Source organism: Parasteatoda tepidariorum, chromosome 8, assembly GCF_982258835.1.
Source record: "Parasteatoda tepidariorum strain Cologne lab strain chromosome 8, Ptep-v5.0, whole genome shotgun sequence".
Taxonomy (NCBI): Eukaryota; Metazoa; Arthropoda; class Arachnida; order Araneae; family Theridiidae; genus Parasteatoda; species Parasteatoda tepidariorum.
This window is the reverse complement of record NC_141762.1, coordinates 37,419,937-37,437,722: the sequence shown is the minus strand read 5'-3', so window position 1 is coordinate 37,437,722 and position 17,786 is coordinate 37,419,937. Positions and strand designations below refer to the sequence as shown.

At 27.8% G+C, this 17,786-nt stretch overlaps 1 long non-coding RNA gene across 1 annotated transcript in view; it reads left to right on the top strand.

The window, feature by feature from the left end:
• LOC147806075 (uncharacterized) overlaps window positions 1-17,786 on the top strand; it is a 163,039-nt gene extending 145,253 nt beyond the window's left edge. Inside the window, exon 2 of the long non-coding RNA XR_015428705.1 lies at window positions 1-17,786. This exon is cut by the window's left edge and continues 82,208 nt beyond it. This is a non-coding gene — a long non-coding RNA (uncharacterized LOC147806075).

The window sequence follows — 17,786 nt, the reverse complement described above, 5'->3', positions numbered from 1 at the left end:
AATGAGTATTTTAATTCCTTAATTATAAGTATATTTGAAAGTACAGAAATTCATCATGTCTATAATATAATTGAAGTGTGACCCTGTTCTTTTTCATTGTCTAAGCAAATTAATCGAAATTTTGAAGAGTATAAATAGAGGTTTTTATGAGTCATTTTAAAATAGAATGAATTAGTAATTTGACGAAAGTATGACGACAAATCATGATAGATATTCAGATATTTTTTTCACTGCTATAGTGTTTGAACCTAACTATGAAAAAGTGTGCGGTTAGTTAAAATCGTAAAAGCGTGAGAAGTGTGACCCTTATCCCAATTTTCATCGGTTAAATGAATAAGAAAAATAAAGGTTAATTTTTTAGTTATAAATATATTTGAAAGCAAATAAATTCATAATGTCATCTAAATTTTGAGGTTTTTGAGGTGTTTATGAGTAGTTTCAAAATAAGAAAAAATTGGTAATTTGAAAAAGTTTCAAGATTGACGACCTATCATTAGGAGTAGTATGAACCTTACTATGAAAAAGTGTTTCCTGAGTGAAAAGTTTAAAATTGAAAGAAGTGTGACCCTGTTCCTTTTCTTCGTATCATCGTATTTTCATCGTATGTGATTAAATTTTAAATGTCATCATCAATATTTGAGGTTTTTATTTATTAGTGGTTTAAAGCAATTGAAATGCTATATAGAGTTGTGTGGCCCTGTTGATTTTCATCGTTTAAGTTAAGGTGATTATATTTATAACGTCTTCGTGATTTTGAGGTAGTGAAGGTTTTAGTTATAGAGGTTGTTTTACGAGTAATTTTAAAAAATTGAATTGTATTTAAGAGTGTGACCCTGTTGATTATCATCGTATAAGCAATGTAAACGTCATTAATTTATAAAGCTAACGAAAAAAATGAGGTTTTGAAAGTATTGATATTAAGATTTTTAAAGAGTAGTTTTAAAATAGTGTAAATTGGTAATTTGATAATGAATCAAGATTGAGGACGGATCATGATAGATATTGAAATTTTTTTTTTCACTGCTAAAGTGTAGCTTTTATTATTGATTTAAAATTAAGTGTAGTATGCACCGAAATATAAGAAACTTTGTCTTTAGTTAAAATTGATAGAGAAAAGTGTGACCCTAATCCCCTTCTTCACGGCATAAATGAGTATTTTAATTCCTTAATTATAAGTATATTTGAAAGTACAGAAATTCATCATGTCTATAATATAATTGAAGTGTGACCCTGTTCTTTTTCATTGTCTAAGCAAATTAATCGAAATTTTTAAGAGTATAAATAGAGGTTTTTATGAGTCATTTTAAAATAGAATGAATTAGTAATTTGACGAAAGTATGACGACAAATCATGATAGATATTCAGATATTTTTTTCACTGCTATAGTGTTTGAACCTAACTATGAAAAAGTGTGCCCTTAGTTAAAATCGTAAAAGCGTGAGAAGTGTGACCCTTATCCCAATTTTCATCGGTTAAATGAATAAGAAAAATAAAGGTTAATTTCTTAGTTATAAATATATTTGAAAGCAAATAAATTCATAATGTCATCTAAATTTTGAGGTTTTCGAGGTGTTTATGAGTAGTTTCAAAATAAGAAAAAATTGGTAATTTAAAAAAGTTTCAAGATTAACGACCTATCATTAGGAGTAGTATGAACCTTACTATGAAAAAGTGTTTCCTGAGTGAAAAGTTTAAAATTGAGAGAAGTGTGACCTTGTTTCTTTTCATCGTATGTGATTAAATTTTAAATGTCATCAATATTTGAGGTTTTTATTTATTAGTGGTTTAAAGCAATTGAAATGCTATATAGAGTTGTGTGGCCCTGTTGATTTTCATCGTTTAAGTTAAGGTGATTATATTTATAACGTCTTCGTGATTTTGAGGTAGTGAAGGTTTTAGTTATAGAGGTTGTTTTACGAGCAATTTAAAAAAATTGAATTGTATTTAAGAGTGTGGCCCTGTTGATTATTATCGTATAAGCAAAGTAAACGTCATTAATTTATAAAGCCAACGAAAAATTGAGGTTTTGAAGGTATTGATATTAAGATTTTTAAAGAGTAGTTTTAAAATAGTGTAAATTGGTAATTTGATAATGAATCAAGATTGAGGACATATCATGATAGATATTCCGATTTTTTTTTTCACTGCTAAAGTGTAGCTTTTATTATTGATTTAAAATTAAGTGTAGTATGCACCTAAATATAAGAAACTTTGTCTTTAGTTAAAATTGATAGAAAAAAGTGTGACCCTAATCCCCTTCTTCACCGCATAAATGAGTATTTTAATTCCTTAATTATAAGCATATTTGAAAGTACAGAAATTCATCATGTCTATAATATAATTGAAGTGTGACCCTGTTCTTTTTCATTGTCTAAGCAAATTAATCGAAATTTTGAAGAGTATAAATAGAGGTTTTTATGAGTCATTTTAAAATAGAATGAATTAGTAATTTGACGAAAGTATGACGACAAATCATGATAGATATTCAGATATTTTTTTCACTGCTATAGTGTTTGAACCTAACTATGAAAAAGTGTGCCCTTAGTTAAAATCGTAAAAGCGTGAGAAGTGTGACCCTTATCCCAATTTTCTTCGGTTAAATGAATAAGAAAAATAAAGGTTAATTGTTTAGTTATAAATATATTTGAAAGCAAATAAATTCTTAATGTCATCTAAATTTTGAGGTTTTCGAGGTGTTTATGAGTTGTTTCAAAATAAGAAAAAATTGGTAATTTGAAAAAGTTTCAAGATTGACGACCTATCATTAGGAGTAGTATGAACCTTACTATGAAAAAGTGTTTCCTGAGTGAAAAGTTTAAAATTGAGAGAAGTGTGACCCTGTTCCTTTTCATCGTATAAAATCGTATCATCGTATGTGATTAAATTTTAAATGTCATCTATATTTGAGGTTTTTATTTATTAGTGGTTTAAAGCAATTGAAATGCTATATAGAGTTGTGTGGCTCTGTTGATTTTCATCGTTTAAGTTAAGGTGATTATATTTATAACGTCTTCGTGATTTTGAGGTAGTGAAGGTTTTAGTTATAGAGGTTGTTTTACGAGCAATTTAAAAAAATTGAATTGTATTTAAGAGTGTGACCCTGTTGATTATTATCGTATAAGCAAAGTAAACATCATTAATTTATAAAGCCAACGAAAAATTGAGGTTTTGAAGGTATTGATATTAAGATTTTTAAAGAGTAGTTTTAAAATAGTGTAAATTGGTAATTTGATAATGAATCAAGATTGAGGACATATCATGATAGATATTCCGATTTTTTTTTTCACTGCTAAAGTGTAGCTTTTATTATTGATTTAAAATTAAGTGTAGTATGCACCTAAATATAAGAAACTTTGTCTTTTGTTAAAATTGATAGAAAAAAGTGTGACCCTAATCCCCTTCTTCACCGCATAAATGAGTATTTTAATTCCTTAATTATAAGTATATTTGAAAGTACAGAAATTCATCATGTCTATAATATAATTGAAGTGTGACCCTGTTCTTTTTCATTGTCTAAGCAAATTAATCGAAATTTTGAAGAGTATAAATAGAGGTTTTTATGAGTCATTTTAAAATAGAATGAATTAGTAATTTGACGAAAGTATGACGACAAATCATGATAGATATTCAGATATTTTTTTCACTGCTATAGTGTTTGAACCTAACTATGAAAAAGTGTGCCCTTAGTTAAAATCGTAAAAGCGTGAGAAGTGTGACCCTTATCCCAATTTTCATCGGTTAAATGAATAAGAAAAATAAAGGTTAATTGTTTAGTTATAAATATATTTGAAGGCAAATAAATTCATAATGTCATCTAAATTTTGAGGTTTTTGAGGTGTTTATGAGTAGTTTCAAAATAAGAAAAAATTGGTAATTTGAAAAAGTTTCAAGATTGACGTCCTATCATTAGGAGTAGTATGAACCTTACTATGAAAAAGTGTTTCCTGAGTGAAAAGTTTAAAATTGAGAGAAGTGTGACCCTGTTCCTTTTCATCGTATAAAGTCGTATCATCGTATTTTCATCGTATGCGATTAAATTTTAAATGTCAACTATATTTGAGCTTTTTTTTTTAAGTGGTTGAAAGCAATTGAAATGCTATATAGAGTTGTGTGACCCCGTTGATTTTCATCGTTTAAAATAAGGTGATTATATTAATAACGTCTTCGTGATTTTGAGATAGTGAAGGTTTTAGTTTTAAAGGTTATTTTAGGAGCAATTTTAAAAAATTGAATTGTAATTAAGAGTGTGACCCTGTTGATTCTCATCGTATAAGCAAAGTTAACGTCATTAATTTATAAAGCCAACGAAAATTGAGGTTTTGAAGGTATTGATATTAAGATTTTTATAGATTAGTTTTAAAATAGTGTAAATTGGTAATTTGATAATGAATCAAGATTGAGGACGTATCATGATATATATTCAGAAATATTTTTTTTCACTGCTAAAGTGTAGCTTTTATTATTGATTAAAAATTAAGTGTAGTATGCACCAAAATATAAGAAACTTTGTCTTTAGTTAAAATTGATAGAGAAAAGTGTGACCCTAATCCTCATCTTCACAGCAGAAATGAGTATTTTAATTCCTTAATTATAAGTATATTTGAAAGTACAGAAATTCATCATGTCTATAATATAATTGAAGTGTGACCCTGTTCTTTTTCATCGTCTAAGCAAATTAATCGAAATTTTGAAGAGTATAAATAGAGGTTTTTATGAGTCATTTTAAAATAGAATGAATTAGTAATTTGACGAAAGTATGACGACAAATCATGATAGATATTCAGATATTTTTTTCACTGCTATAGTGATTGAACCTAACTATGAAAAAGTGTGCTCTTAGTTAAAATCGTAAAAGCGTGAGAAGTATGACCCTTTTCCCAATTTTCATCGGATAAATGAATAAGAAAAATAAAGGTTAAATTTTTAGTTATAAATATATTTGAAAGCCTATAAATTCATAATGTCATCTAAATTTTGAGGTTATGGAGGTGTTTATGAGTAGTTTCAAAATAAGAAAAAATTGGTAATTTGAAAAAGTTTCAAGATTGACGACCTATCATTAGGAGTAATATGAACCTTACTATGAAAAAGTGTTTCCTGAGAGAAAAGTTTAAAAATGAGAGAAGTGTGACCCTGTTCCTTTTCATCGTATAAAGTCGTATCATCGTATTTTCATCGTATGTGATTAAATTTTAAATGTCATCTATATTTGAGCTTTTTTTTTTAAGTGGTTTAAAGCAATTGAAATGCTATATAGAGTTGTGTGACCCTGTTGATTTTCATCGTTTAAGTTAAGGTGATTATATTTATAAAGTCTTCGTGATTTTGAGGTAGTGAAGGTTTTAGTTATAGAGGTTTTTTTAAGAGCAATCTTAAAAAATTGAATTGTAATTAAGAGTGTGACCCTGTTGATTATCATCTTATAAGCAAAGTAAACGTCATTAATTTATAAAGCCAACGAAAAATTGAGGTTTTGTTGGTATTGATATTAAGATTTTTATAGAGTAGTTTTGAAATAGTGAAATTGGTAATTTGATAATGAAATCAAGATTGAGGACGTATCATGATAGATATTCAGTTTTTTTTTTAGTGCTAAAGTGTAGCTTTTATTATTGATTTAAAATTAAGTGTTGTATGCACCGAAATATAAGAAACTTTGTCCTTAGTTAAAATTGATAGAGTAAAGGGTGACCCTAATCCCCATCTAATAATGAATATGTGATATGATAAATATCTTAAATGATAAATATCTTTTTCATCGTCTAAGCAAATTAAAGGTCATTAAATCAATAACGTTATCGAAATTTTGAAGAGTATAAATGGAGGTTTTTATGAGTTATTTTAAAATAGAATGAATTAGTAATTTGATGAAAGTTTCACGACAAATCATGATAAATATTCTGAAATATTTTTTCATTGCTATAGAGTATGAACCTATTTATGAGAAAGTGTGTCCTTAGTTAAAATCGTGAGAAGTGTGACCCTTCCTAATTTTCAGCGCATAAATGAATAAGAAAAATTATTGATTTTCATCGTTTAAGTTAATGTGATTATATTTATAACGTCTTTCTGTTTTTGAGGTAGTGAAGGTTTTAGTCATAGAGGTTATTTTACGAGCAATTTTAAATTATTGAATTGTAATTAAGAGTGTGACCCTGTTGATTATCATCGTATAAGCAACCAAAACGTCATTAATTTATAACGCCAACGAAAAATTGAATAATGAATTAAGATTGAGGACGTATCACAAAGATATTCAGATTTTTTTTTCACTACTAAAATTAAGTGTAGTTTGCACCGAAGTATAATAAACTTTGTCTTTAGTTAAAATTGATAAATATAGAAAAGTGTGACCCTAATCCCCTTCTGTACCGCATAAATGACTATCTTAATTCCATAATTATAAGTATATTTGAAAGTACAGAAATTCATTATGCCTTGAATATAAGAGAAGTTTGACCCTGTTCTTTTTCGTCGTCTAGGCCAGTGGTGCTCAAACTAGGGGTCGCGACCCCTGTGGGGGTCGCCAAATTTTTATGAAATGCATTATCCCTGCATGCTGCATACTATACGGCAGTGGTGCGCAAAGTAGGGGTCGCGAACCCTGTGGGGGTCGCCAAATTTTTATGAAATGCATTATCCCTGCATGCTGCATACTATACAGTGTACATATAAAGAGTGAAGCGCCGTAACTCACTGTTTAATTGCAATTTCATGCTGTCCACTCTTTCTTTGACCGTAATGCGTAATATATTCTCTATCTGGCTATCCGTGGAAAAACAATATCCCGTTTTATGCAAGAATGCCATTAGAGTGTTAATACAATTTGCATCAACGTATTTATGTGAAACTGGATTTAGCAAACTAGTTTCAATAAAAACTAAATACCGCTCGCGTTTAAACCCTGAAGATGATATGCGAATTGCAATTAGCAACATACAACCAAACATCGATGAGATAATTAGAAACTTGCAGCCACATACATTTCATTAAAGGGCAATTAATGATTTTTGTGTTATACAAAAAGTATTTTCTTAAAATTATAAATAAAATTAATATGAGTCAAATATGATGATGTTTTTATTCGATGAAACGAAAGAAATGCTCAAAATATACATCGTATTTGTGAACATTTATCTCTAGGGGTCGCCAAAAATTTTCTCTCTACAAAAGGGGTCGCAGTCGAAAAACGTTTGCGCACCACTGGTCTAGGCAAATAAAAGGTCATTAAATTAATAACGTCATCGAAATTTAGAGGAGTATAAATCGAGGTTTTTATGAGTTGTTTTAAAATAGAATGATTTAGTAATTTGATGGAAGTTGGACGACAAATCGTGATAGATATTTAGATATTTTTTTCACTGCTATAGAGTATGAAACTAACTATGAAAAAGTGTGTCCTTATTTAAAATTGTTAAAGAGTGAGAAGTGTGACCTTTGTCTCAATTTTCACCGGATAAATGATTAAGAAAAATAAAGGTTAATTTTTTAATATATTTGAACTAATTTTTATAAATATATTTGAAAGAAAATAAATTCTTAATGTCATCTACATTTTGAGGTTATGGAGGTGTTTATGAGTAGTTTCAAAATAAGAAAAAATTGGTAATTTGAAAAAGTTTCAGGATTGACGACCAATCATTAAGAGTAGTATGAAGCTTATATGAAAATGTGTTTCCTGAGTGAAAAGTTTAAAATTGAGAGAAGTGTGACCCTTTTAGCGTATCAATCTATATTAAGGAACTGTTCAGCTTTTTTATAAAAAACTTTTATTCACAAACAGTAACAAATATGAATAACCCGTAACGGGATAGTGAATAGATCATAAAACAACAAGAAAACCCCGTAACGGGATATAAGGGAACTTTAATTCCAAACAATAATCGTCTGCTTTTATGTTTTTAAATTTTTCTTTTCATGTATTTATTTTATTTTATTTGTGCTTTTGCCAGACCGTTGTTTTTAAATATTTTTACTTTTATTTATGCTTTTACAAACCAATTATCTTTTTTATATTTTTGGACTTTATAACTCCTCTCCCCTTGGAAGAACTTTTCCATAGAAAATAAAGGAAAAGTTATTTATGAACTTATTTGCGTATTTTTTGTTAAACTTTAGGTTGAAACCAATGCATTATGTTATAATTAAAACATTTCACTTCTAAAATAAAATTTTCTAATTGCCAAATTAATTGCAAGATACAATTTTTACATTAGAAGTGATGTACAAATATTAACTTTAAAACTTTAAAATTACTAAATTATTTTCGACTCTTGCAGTAAACATTAGTAGACAATTCAGTTGTAACTCAATTTAGATATCTAACTAAAATATTCAAAATAAAATTAGAATATAAATAGATATTGCAATTTAACTTCACATAAAATAAATGCAAATAACTGTAACTATTTACATATCTAAAGACTACAACAATATCTAAAGACTGAAGCTAACCAGATTGTTTTTTCTAAGTGCTTATTTTTATCTTGGTATCTCACTAGTTTTAAGTTCAAACAATATACTTAACTTTTTTAAGCTTCATATAATTAGATTCCAACTCAATCTTATTAATATTTATGTACATAACTAAAACTAATAACATATTTAAGAACACTAGCACTTTTCTCTACAAACAAATTCGCTTAGCACTTATGTTTCATTTTCAAGTATAATCATTTTAAACACTTTTTAAAATTAAACTTAACTGTTTCAATTTCAAAAACTTCAATATGTTTTTTTTTCAATATTTCCAGCTTAATTAAAGCTTTAATTCAAATAGCAACTAATTTCTCTACGAGGTAATTTTTTAAAAAAGTAAATCATACATATGAATAAAGAAATAAGACTAATCTGAACATAACATCACAACATACTGTTTACAATTAAATAAACAATATGTAAAACAAAGCAAAAGAACTAAAGAAATAGCAAAAAAATCTTATTATTTAAATAAAAATCATTTGAAGTGAAATGGTTTATAAAACCTATCTTGAATTATTATTTAAACTGTTTTAGTTTTATAGTTTAATAAGAAAAAACCTAAGTCTTAATTATTGTTCTACTTTACTACCATCGTTTGGCGAGTAAAGATTATATTTTCATTATTATTTTTACTTCGTTAGCCAAATATGGATAATTGACGAATTTCATAGTGCAATGACTTCTGTAGTTTTGTAGATGTCAATATTCTTTTACCAGTTTTTTTCTCACCACAATTCTTGTCTTAAACTTCCAGTTCCACTGATCAATTTTTTGGCAAATTTTAATAACTCTGCCAAGGACACTAGATTTCTGCTTCTTGCACCAATGATTGAACTTTTCTTTCAATCTTACTTTATTAACACTGTAATTTTTCCAATATGGCGCATATCTTCTGCACTTATACTTGGTCGCTTTGGTTCCATGATCGAAATTACATTTGGCTGTGAAAATTTTCATCTTTACTTTTATCCTCAAAAACTTTTAAGTTTTCTCGAAATCGATTCTTTTTTTTGTGTCAATCGTGTATCGATGAATTTGCGATCAAAATTATTTGGCGACCATTTTAGTTTAACTCTTTGCGTGACGCTAATTCTATCAAAGTTTTTTTTTCTTTTTATTTTGGCATTGATTTTTCGCCATTGGCTCCTTTCCTGGACACTTCCATTCATAACAGAGTTCTTATGAAAGATTTTTACTTGTTTAGCATTTGCTGGAGTTTTCTTTCTTGAACAAAATTGTTCATTCCTACAGGGCAAATTAACCACTTTGGTTTCAATATTATTTTTAGTACTATTCGATACTATTTTAGTCGAAAATCTTTTACGTTTCTCTGTAACTAATGCCTTAGTCCCCATTTTGTCACCCACAATCTCTGGCAAACTTTTGCAACCTTTATTGGAATTAATCTTCATCTTTTCTTCCATAACTGATGATTCAGTACTAACATGAATTTTACTAAATTTTACTTCCGAAATCCTTTCAATTCTTACATCTACATCTTTCTGGCAAACTTTATAATTTTCAACCAAAACCATTTCACAATTTTCCGACAAAAAAATATCTGCATATGATGCTTCTTTCTGGCCCTTTGGATGTGCTATTTCATCTTCTACAATTTCTACCACAAAACTGACTCGATTGACTTGGGCATCATCTTTTCCTTAATTTTTCATCTCAACTTTTTCTTGGATGACTTGATATTCCTTTTCTTCAACCACCTTTACTATCTCTCTAAAAACTCCGTCGACCAATTCGTCTTTTGGTACTGCACTTTTTATTTCTGTGTTTAGTACGCATGGACTAACTTCCAATATCATATCTATTTCTGCTCCTACTATTTGGTTCTGTTCCTTCCGATCCTCTATAAAAATATTTCTAACACTTATCAAATTTTTCGAATGCCTTACGAAAATAAGCTTTATTTCTTTTTCTTTTATTCTCTTCAAAACTTGGAGAACTCCAATTAGAGACTTTTTCAAAAATATTTTCTTCCCAATCTATAATCACATTCTTACTTACTTTAGTAATTGGTTCCATTTCTTCAGGTACAATGGTTGGCGGGACTATTGTTCTTTTGGAAGTCGATTGGCTTCTTTTAGAATTACTCTTGGCAACATTTCCAGACTTAGTGCCACTTAATTTACCAATATTAAGCCAACTAGACTCTGTGTCCTTCGAATTAACATTTGTTTCGATATAAGAATTTGGTACTTTTCGGGAAACATTTGGCGATATATTTTTACAGTCGGATTGTTGGTTACTATATTTCCAACTTCTATCGTAATTTTTTTCTAAATCTCGATGTCTAAAGTTTTTCTTAAAGTGTCATAATTCCCCACAATGGAAACATCTACATTCAGATCTAAATTTCTTCTCAATAATTGGCTAATTCCGTTTCTCATTAAAATGTTTTTTCTGGCGATTGTTATTACATGGAATATCTTGTCGATCATACTGAAAATTGGCAATGAGATTTTCTTTAAAGTAATAATAATCATCATCATCTAGCCCCATATCCTAATCCCCATCTTCTTCGCATAAATGAGTATCTTAATTCCTTAATTATAAGTATATTTGAAAGTACAGAAATTCATTGTCTTGAATATAAGAGAAGTGTGACCCTGTTCTTTTTCATCGTCTAAGCAAATAAAAGGTCATTAAATTAATAACGTCATCGAAATTTAGAAGAGTATAAATAGAGGTTTTTATGAGTTGTTTTAGAATAGAATGAATTAGTAATTTGATGGAAGTTGGACGACAAAGCGTGATAGATATTCAAATATTTTTTTCACTGCTACAGAGTATGAAACTATGAAAAAGTGTGCCCTTAGTTAAAATTGTTAAAGCGTGAGAAGTGTGACCCTTATCCCAAATTTCATCGGATAAATAAATAAGAAAAATAAAGGTTAATTTTTTAGTTATAAATATATTTGAAAGTAAATAAATTCATAATGTCATCTAAATTTTGAGGTTATGGAGGTGTTTATGAGTAGTTACAAAATAAAATAAAAATTGGTAATTTGAAAAAGTTCAGATTGACGAGCAATCATTAAGAGTAGTATGAACCTTACTATGAAAATGTGTTTCCTGAGTGAAAAGTTTAAAATTGAGAGAAGTGTGACCCTGTTCCTCATCATCGTATAAAATCGTATCATCGTATGTGATTAAATTTTAAATGTCATCAATATTTGAGGGTTTTTTCTTATTAGTGGTTTAAAGCAATTGAAATGCTATATAGAGTTGTGTGACCCCAGTTGATTTTCATCGTTTAAGTTAAGGTGATTATATTTATAACGTCTTCGTGATTTTGAGGTAGCGAAGGTTTTAGTCATAGAGGTTATTTTACGAGCAATTTTAAATTATTGAATTGTAATTAAGAGTGTGACCCTGTTCTTTTTCATCGTATAAGCTAATTAAATGTCATTAAATTAATAACGTCATCGAAATTTTGAGGAATGCAAATAGGGGTTTTAATGTGTTGTTCTAAAAAAGAATGAATTAGTAATTTGATGTAAGATTGACTATAAATCATGATTGATATTCAGATTTTTTTTCACTGCTGAAAAGTAGCTAGTACTATTGGTACAAAATTAACAGTTGTAGGAGCCTTTCTATGAAAAAGTGTTTCCTTAGTGAAAAGTTTAGAATTAAGAGAAATTTGACCCTCTTCCTTTTCATCGTTTATTTAAATTAGAAGTGATAAATTCATAATTTCTACAATTTTGAGCTTTTGAAGTTTTCGACATAGATGTTTTTATTAGTGGTTTTAAGTAATTGAATTGTCTTCGAGAGTAGTGTGGCCCTGTTCCTTTTCATCGTATGAGTAAAGTAAAGGTGATTAAATTCATTAAGTCTTAAAAATTTCGAGTTTATGAATGTATTTTTATAGAGGTTTTTTTTATGTGTAATTTTGAGTTATTGATTAGTAATTGTGAGGAGTGTGACTCTGTTGATTTTCATCTTGATACGATTGCTTAGAGCAAAGTAAAGTTTATTGAATTTTTAACATCAACGAAAGTTTGAGGTTTTGAAGGTACGGATATAGAGAATTTTTATGGATGTTTTTAAAATAATGTATTAGTAATTTCTTAAAGAATTAAGATTATTGACGAACTATGTTAAATATTGAAATATTATTTTTCACTGCTAAAGCGTGGCTTGTGTTAGTTATTCGAAATTAATAGTAGTATTAACCTAACTATTAGAAAGTGTGTCCTTAGTTAAAATTGTTTACCTGAGAGAAGTTTAACCATGTTCCTTTTCATGGTATAAGTGAATATATATAAGTAAATTGCGTAATTATTAGTAGTTTGAAAGTGCATAATTTCACAGTGTCATCGAAGTTTTTAATTAGTTTTTTTACGATTTTTACTGAGAGATTTTCTGAATTTGAGTAAATTGATAATTAGCCGATGAATATCGATAAATTTATTCTTTAGTTTGAAGCAGTTTGGAAATCGTCCAAATTAATGATGTCAATGAAAGTTTGAGGTATTGAAAGTATTTATAATCTTGGTTTTTTATGTGTGGTTTTCAAATTATAAGTTATCTGATAATGAATTCGATCTTGGCAACGAATAATGAATTATATTCTGATAAACTCATTTAAAATATAATGAACTGTTAAAATTTTCTTATGTTAGGCATACGAAGTTTAAGAATTTTTTGACCCGATTGTAAAAAAAAATTGACTTTAGAGAAAGGTTTGAAATTGAGAATAGTCTGACACTTACATATTTTATAATATTCCTTTATTAAAATTGTATTACATTAGAAAAGTTTGAATTTGGTTCTCCCTATTTTTCTTCATCATATAAATTATTATAGATATTTTTAAATCTTTAACTATAAGTATTATTAAAAATTTCTTGTTAGATAATTTGATGAAATTATTTTACAGCCCTCTTCTAATATTCTTCTTTAAAATATAATTTCGATCAAAGAATGTTGCTTTAAGGTTGTTTTTCATGTTTGAGTAAATTGTTTGTTAAATATGAATTTGTAATGAAAGTGGAATGAATAAGGAGAATTGAATGTCCTTTTTTCCATTATTTAAAACAATTGAATGCAATGCATAAATAAATTCTTAATTTTAAATTCGTATCAAGATTGTTAAATTTATATTGTCAACGAAACTTTGAGACTGAGGAGATAGCTCAATTTTGACAAACCACTCAGTCAAAAACTAAGTACTGCAACTGATGGATTCATCTTGGTTTGCTCTAAAAGCTCAATTAAGTATTTAAATTTTTATCATACTGATTTGAGTTTTACTGTTATTTATGAAATTATTTTCAGTCCTTAGTAATGTCTTATACTAAACCTAAGTGATAGGCATACCAGGTATTGTATCGGCTAAGTATTATTTTATTTACGTGTTTTACGATATTTCAAATATTGAGAATGTTATTTTATAAAATTGTATCACTTTTTTGGATGCAAATTTAGAAATAATAATCAATTTTAAAAAAGAAGAAAGATAATACTTGGCAGTTAAAGTTTCTAATTGTAAACAAAAGTTAACAAAAAAAATTAGGAAATTTGTAATAAATTTAAAAATCTTTATTATAAAATCAATATCTCCATGGAAAATGAATTTCAAAAAAAAAAAAAAAGTAATAATAATTTCTCCTTCTGTTGTTAAAGCATGTCAAATAAAAACAACAAAATATTACTGTTAAGATTTTTTTTACAGATTAACCCTTTCCGGCTCAGTGTTGTCAGTCTGACTATACTTAATCAAAAATGTTTCAAACCACCAAATAAGTAGTATTAATAGCTACTAAGCATTCACTAATATTAGCTATTCTTTAAGCAACAACGAGATTAAGTATGCCTCTTCTATAAGGCTACACTGTCTGAGGTCGCAGTAACTTACGTATTGCCTAACTAAAATTTGCAACCTAAATTTTCTATTCCACAAGATGTTAACGAGTGTACAACTATCTTAATTTAGTAAGATCAAAACAAAAGTTAACTATCACCCTAGATTGAAAACGTAGGTGAGATTGATGTTTTATTGCTGTTATTATTAATTAAAAAATACAACAAAAAAAGGTTAAATATGTTAGTCCTTATTTTTAATTAAATATTTTTGGTGATTCTTTGAAGTATCAAGACATTATCATGTCAGATTAGAAGAGAACTATTTTAATAAAGTGAATTAACTATTAATAATTCTAACATTTTCATGCTGATAGATAATGCAACCTTAGGGTAAGGATTATATTATATTTCTTTAACCAGTACGAATAGCTATGTGTATTTGTAAGTACAATTATTCTTAAATGAAATTTTTGTGAGATTCATCTGTCAGTTATTCAAAGGTACTGAATTTGAATTAATAGAAATATAATTATTAACTCCTTCTTATCTTCTTACGTAAGTAATTCGAGGTTTTGTCGCAGAACATAATATTTCCTGGCATAAAAAATTTGTCCGAAATTTTGGCAAAAAAGAAAAAAAAACTTATTTTATGAAGGTAAGATTTTAAGTCAATGAGTTTATTTTACTGACAAACGTTTTTTGAAACTTTTTAAAATTTATAAGCGAATCCAGCAATTCACTGCTTTGAAGATCCAACGAAGGAAATAAAATTAGTCTGAATGTTCCAAAATTATTTCTGACTTAATAATTATTTTAAACTTTTTTTGATATTGCATAAATAAATCAAATAATGATTTTAAATAAATTAAAGCAAAGTCATGAGGCAATATAGTTCATTACAAATAATCTACACTATAATTTTCGAAACAATAAAAATATTAATTACATTAATAAAGTCCAATAAACCTCTATAGTTAATAGTTATGAATTTAACTATTTAGTTCAATTACATCCCCAACTTTAAACAAAATGACTTCGTCCGTAATTAAATATAAAGTGCAGTAACTAAATTATGCATTTGATAAGTTCTGTAAAAATTTCGTTCTTTAATTTTATATTTTCACTCATTAAATTCATCCTAATGGATTTCTGAAGTGAAAGAAAGACAAAATAAATTTTATAACATTAAAAAAAATATATTATAAAAAGTTTTTAAATTGTACTCAAATAAACAGACATGGTTATTGGAATTTAAATGTGATGAGTTTCATCATACAGATGCTCATAATAAAGACGGCGGAGTTATATGCTTATATAAATATATAAATACACATTGTTAGATAGTGGATCGGGTGGCTTTATGGGATGAAAGAAGCGACGTAAAATAAAGTTTATAAAATTTCAATCAGTTCTGTTGAACTATTACGTCTAGGCCAAATGGAACTTCAATGCTCACAAAGAAAAATAAATCGAGATATATTTTACAAAATATCAATCGTATATAAAAAAAAACTCAATAAAACTCTGATAATAGATATTTAAATGTTATTAGCTTTACAAAATATGTTGCTTATAAAGTTTTTATGCTGATATAAGCATTCAAATGAGGGTGGTTCGGGTGGCTTTATGGGGTGGAGGAGGCCACATAAAAATAAATTTTATAAAATTTTAAACATTTAACCAAAAACAGTGATACAAGGTAGAGTTTAACTACAATGAATTATGAATTTGTGATGCATTTCACTGATCATTTATCTCACAAATATGTTTAATGGAACATAATGATAAACTGATATCTTCAATAGGATTAGTTCTGCATAAAATGATATTAGTTGTTTCTTTCTTTTATGCTTGTGTATGCATATATATTGAGGGTGGTACGGGTGGCTTTATGGGGAGGAGGAGGCCACACCAAAATAAATTTTATAAAATTTTAAATATTTTAACAAAAAAACATAATAAACTAAGTTAAATGAATTGACAATTCGGAAACTTTCACCAAACAGAACATTTTATTTGTTCGTGCTACTAGTTAGCACTTATAAGTAAGTTAAAAACCCACTTATAAGTATGTTAAAAACCCCAGTCAACTACTTGAAGTGCTCAGTTCCTTAATGCTAAAGAAGCAGTTATATTTTTACTTATTGCTCAAATTCTGTTTAAACTTATTTTCTTATGTATCGTCCTATCACAACTAATGTATCTTATTTTCTTTACAGAATCATTTCAGCTGTGTGCTGTTTTTTTTAGTTACTATTACTTCGATATTTAATTAACCGCTGTTTTCGTTACTGCTAAATTGGTTGTTCCTTTGATCAAATGACGGATGTGATGAGAGAAATATGATGAGTTATGATCGCTCACATTATTAACTACCTGATTATGAGTTACTTGAGCATATTGCAGACGGTCGTAAAAACGAAGAAAAAAGGACATATTCAGTTAATTTCCATACTGTTTGTTTCAAGAAGTAAAATAAAAGTTCAGTATTTTGTTTAAAACAGACAAGACCTATGTTTCCAGCAAGTTATAGCATTTGAAAGAAAACAGCAATAATGAAACACAACGTAATTAAGTTGATCAAGAAATGAACTTACTTAACTCAAGGTAAATGCCTTGCCATCAAAGAAGTAAAGTCAGTATCCTCGACTACGAATATACGCGAATGTCATATAATTTCTAGAATTGAGGTCTCAATTCACATCTATTCCAGCTATTATATCCAGGACTCGAATAATATATGTGAATGTCATATAATCTTCAGAATTAAGGTAAAGTTAAAATATATTTCTAGAGCATTGTTATACAGAGTGTCTACCGGCCACGTGATGACCTTTATACCAAATGACTTAATTAATTACAATTTCTCTGACGAATCCGAAATTGTGTAAATTTAATAAGTTTTTAAAAAGGAATCGTAATTAACAGAACCACTAAGATATTTTTATTTAGATTCTCGTCAATGGTGGACATCCTGTTATAGGTGCATCCGAAACTTGATGACTCTCCCACAACAGTCAAACTGTAAACAAGATTTTATTTTGTTACAGAATTTGGAATCGAAATAATTTGTTCATTATTTTATACTCCAAAAACAAATTACTTTCCATGATTGAAACAATATAACGTGCTTAACCTAATATTGGCTTTATACGCAAAACTGTTCGATACTTTTAAAAATATTTTAATGTGATGCCGAAATAAGAAGAACTTTCATCCAGAACTTTCTATTTCAAATAATATTCAGAAGCTGAAACTGGTTTTATTTAAATCCATTTTTCAATCTGGAAACCCATGAAGAAGAAATTGTGTTAAATGCACAAATTCTATACAAGATAAAAGTCTATATTTTTTTTTTATCACTATCTCAATTTTTACATCAATATTCGGATGCTCCTGATTTATGATAACATCAGTATCTTTTTTTAATTGAAATATATTATGTACTGTTAACGAAAAAATAAATTCCTTTTCTGAAA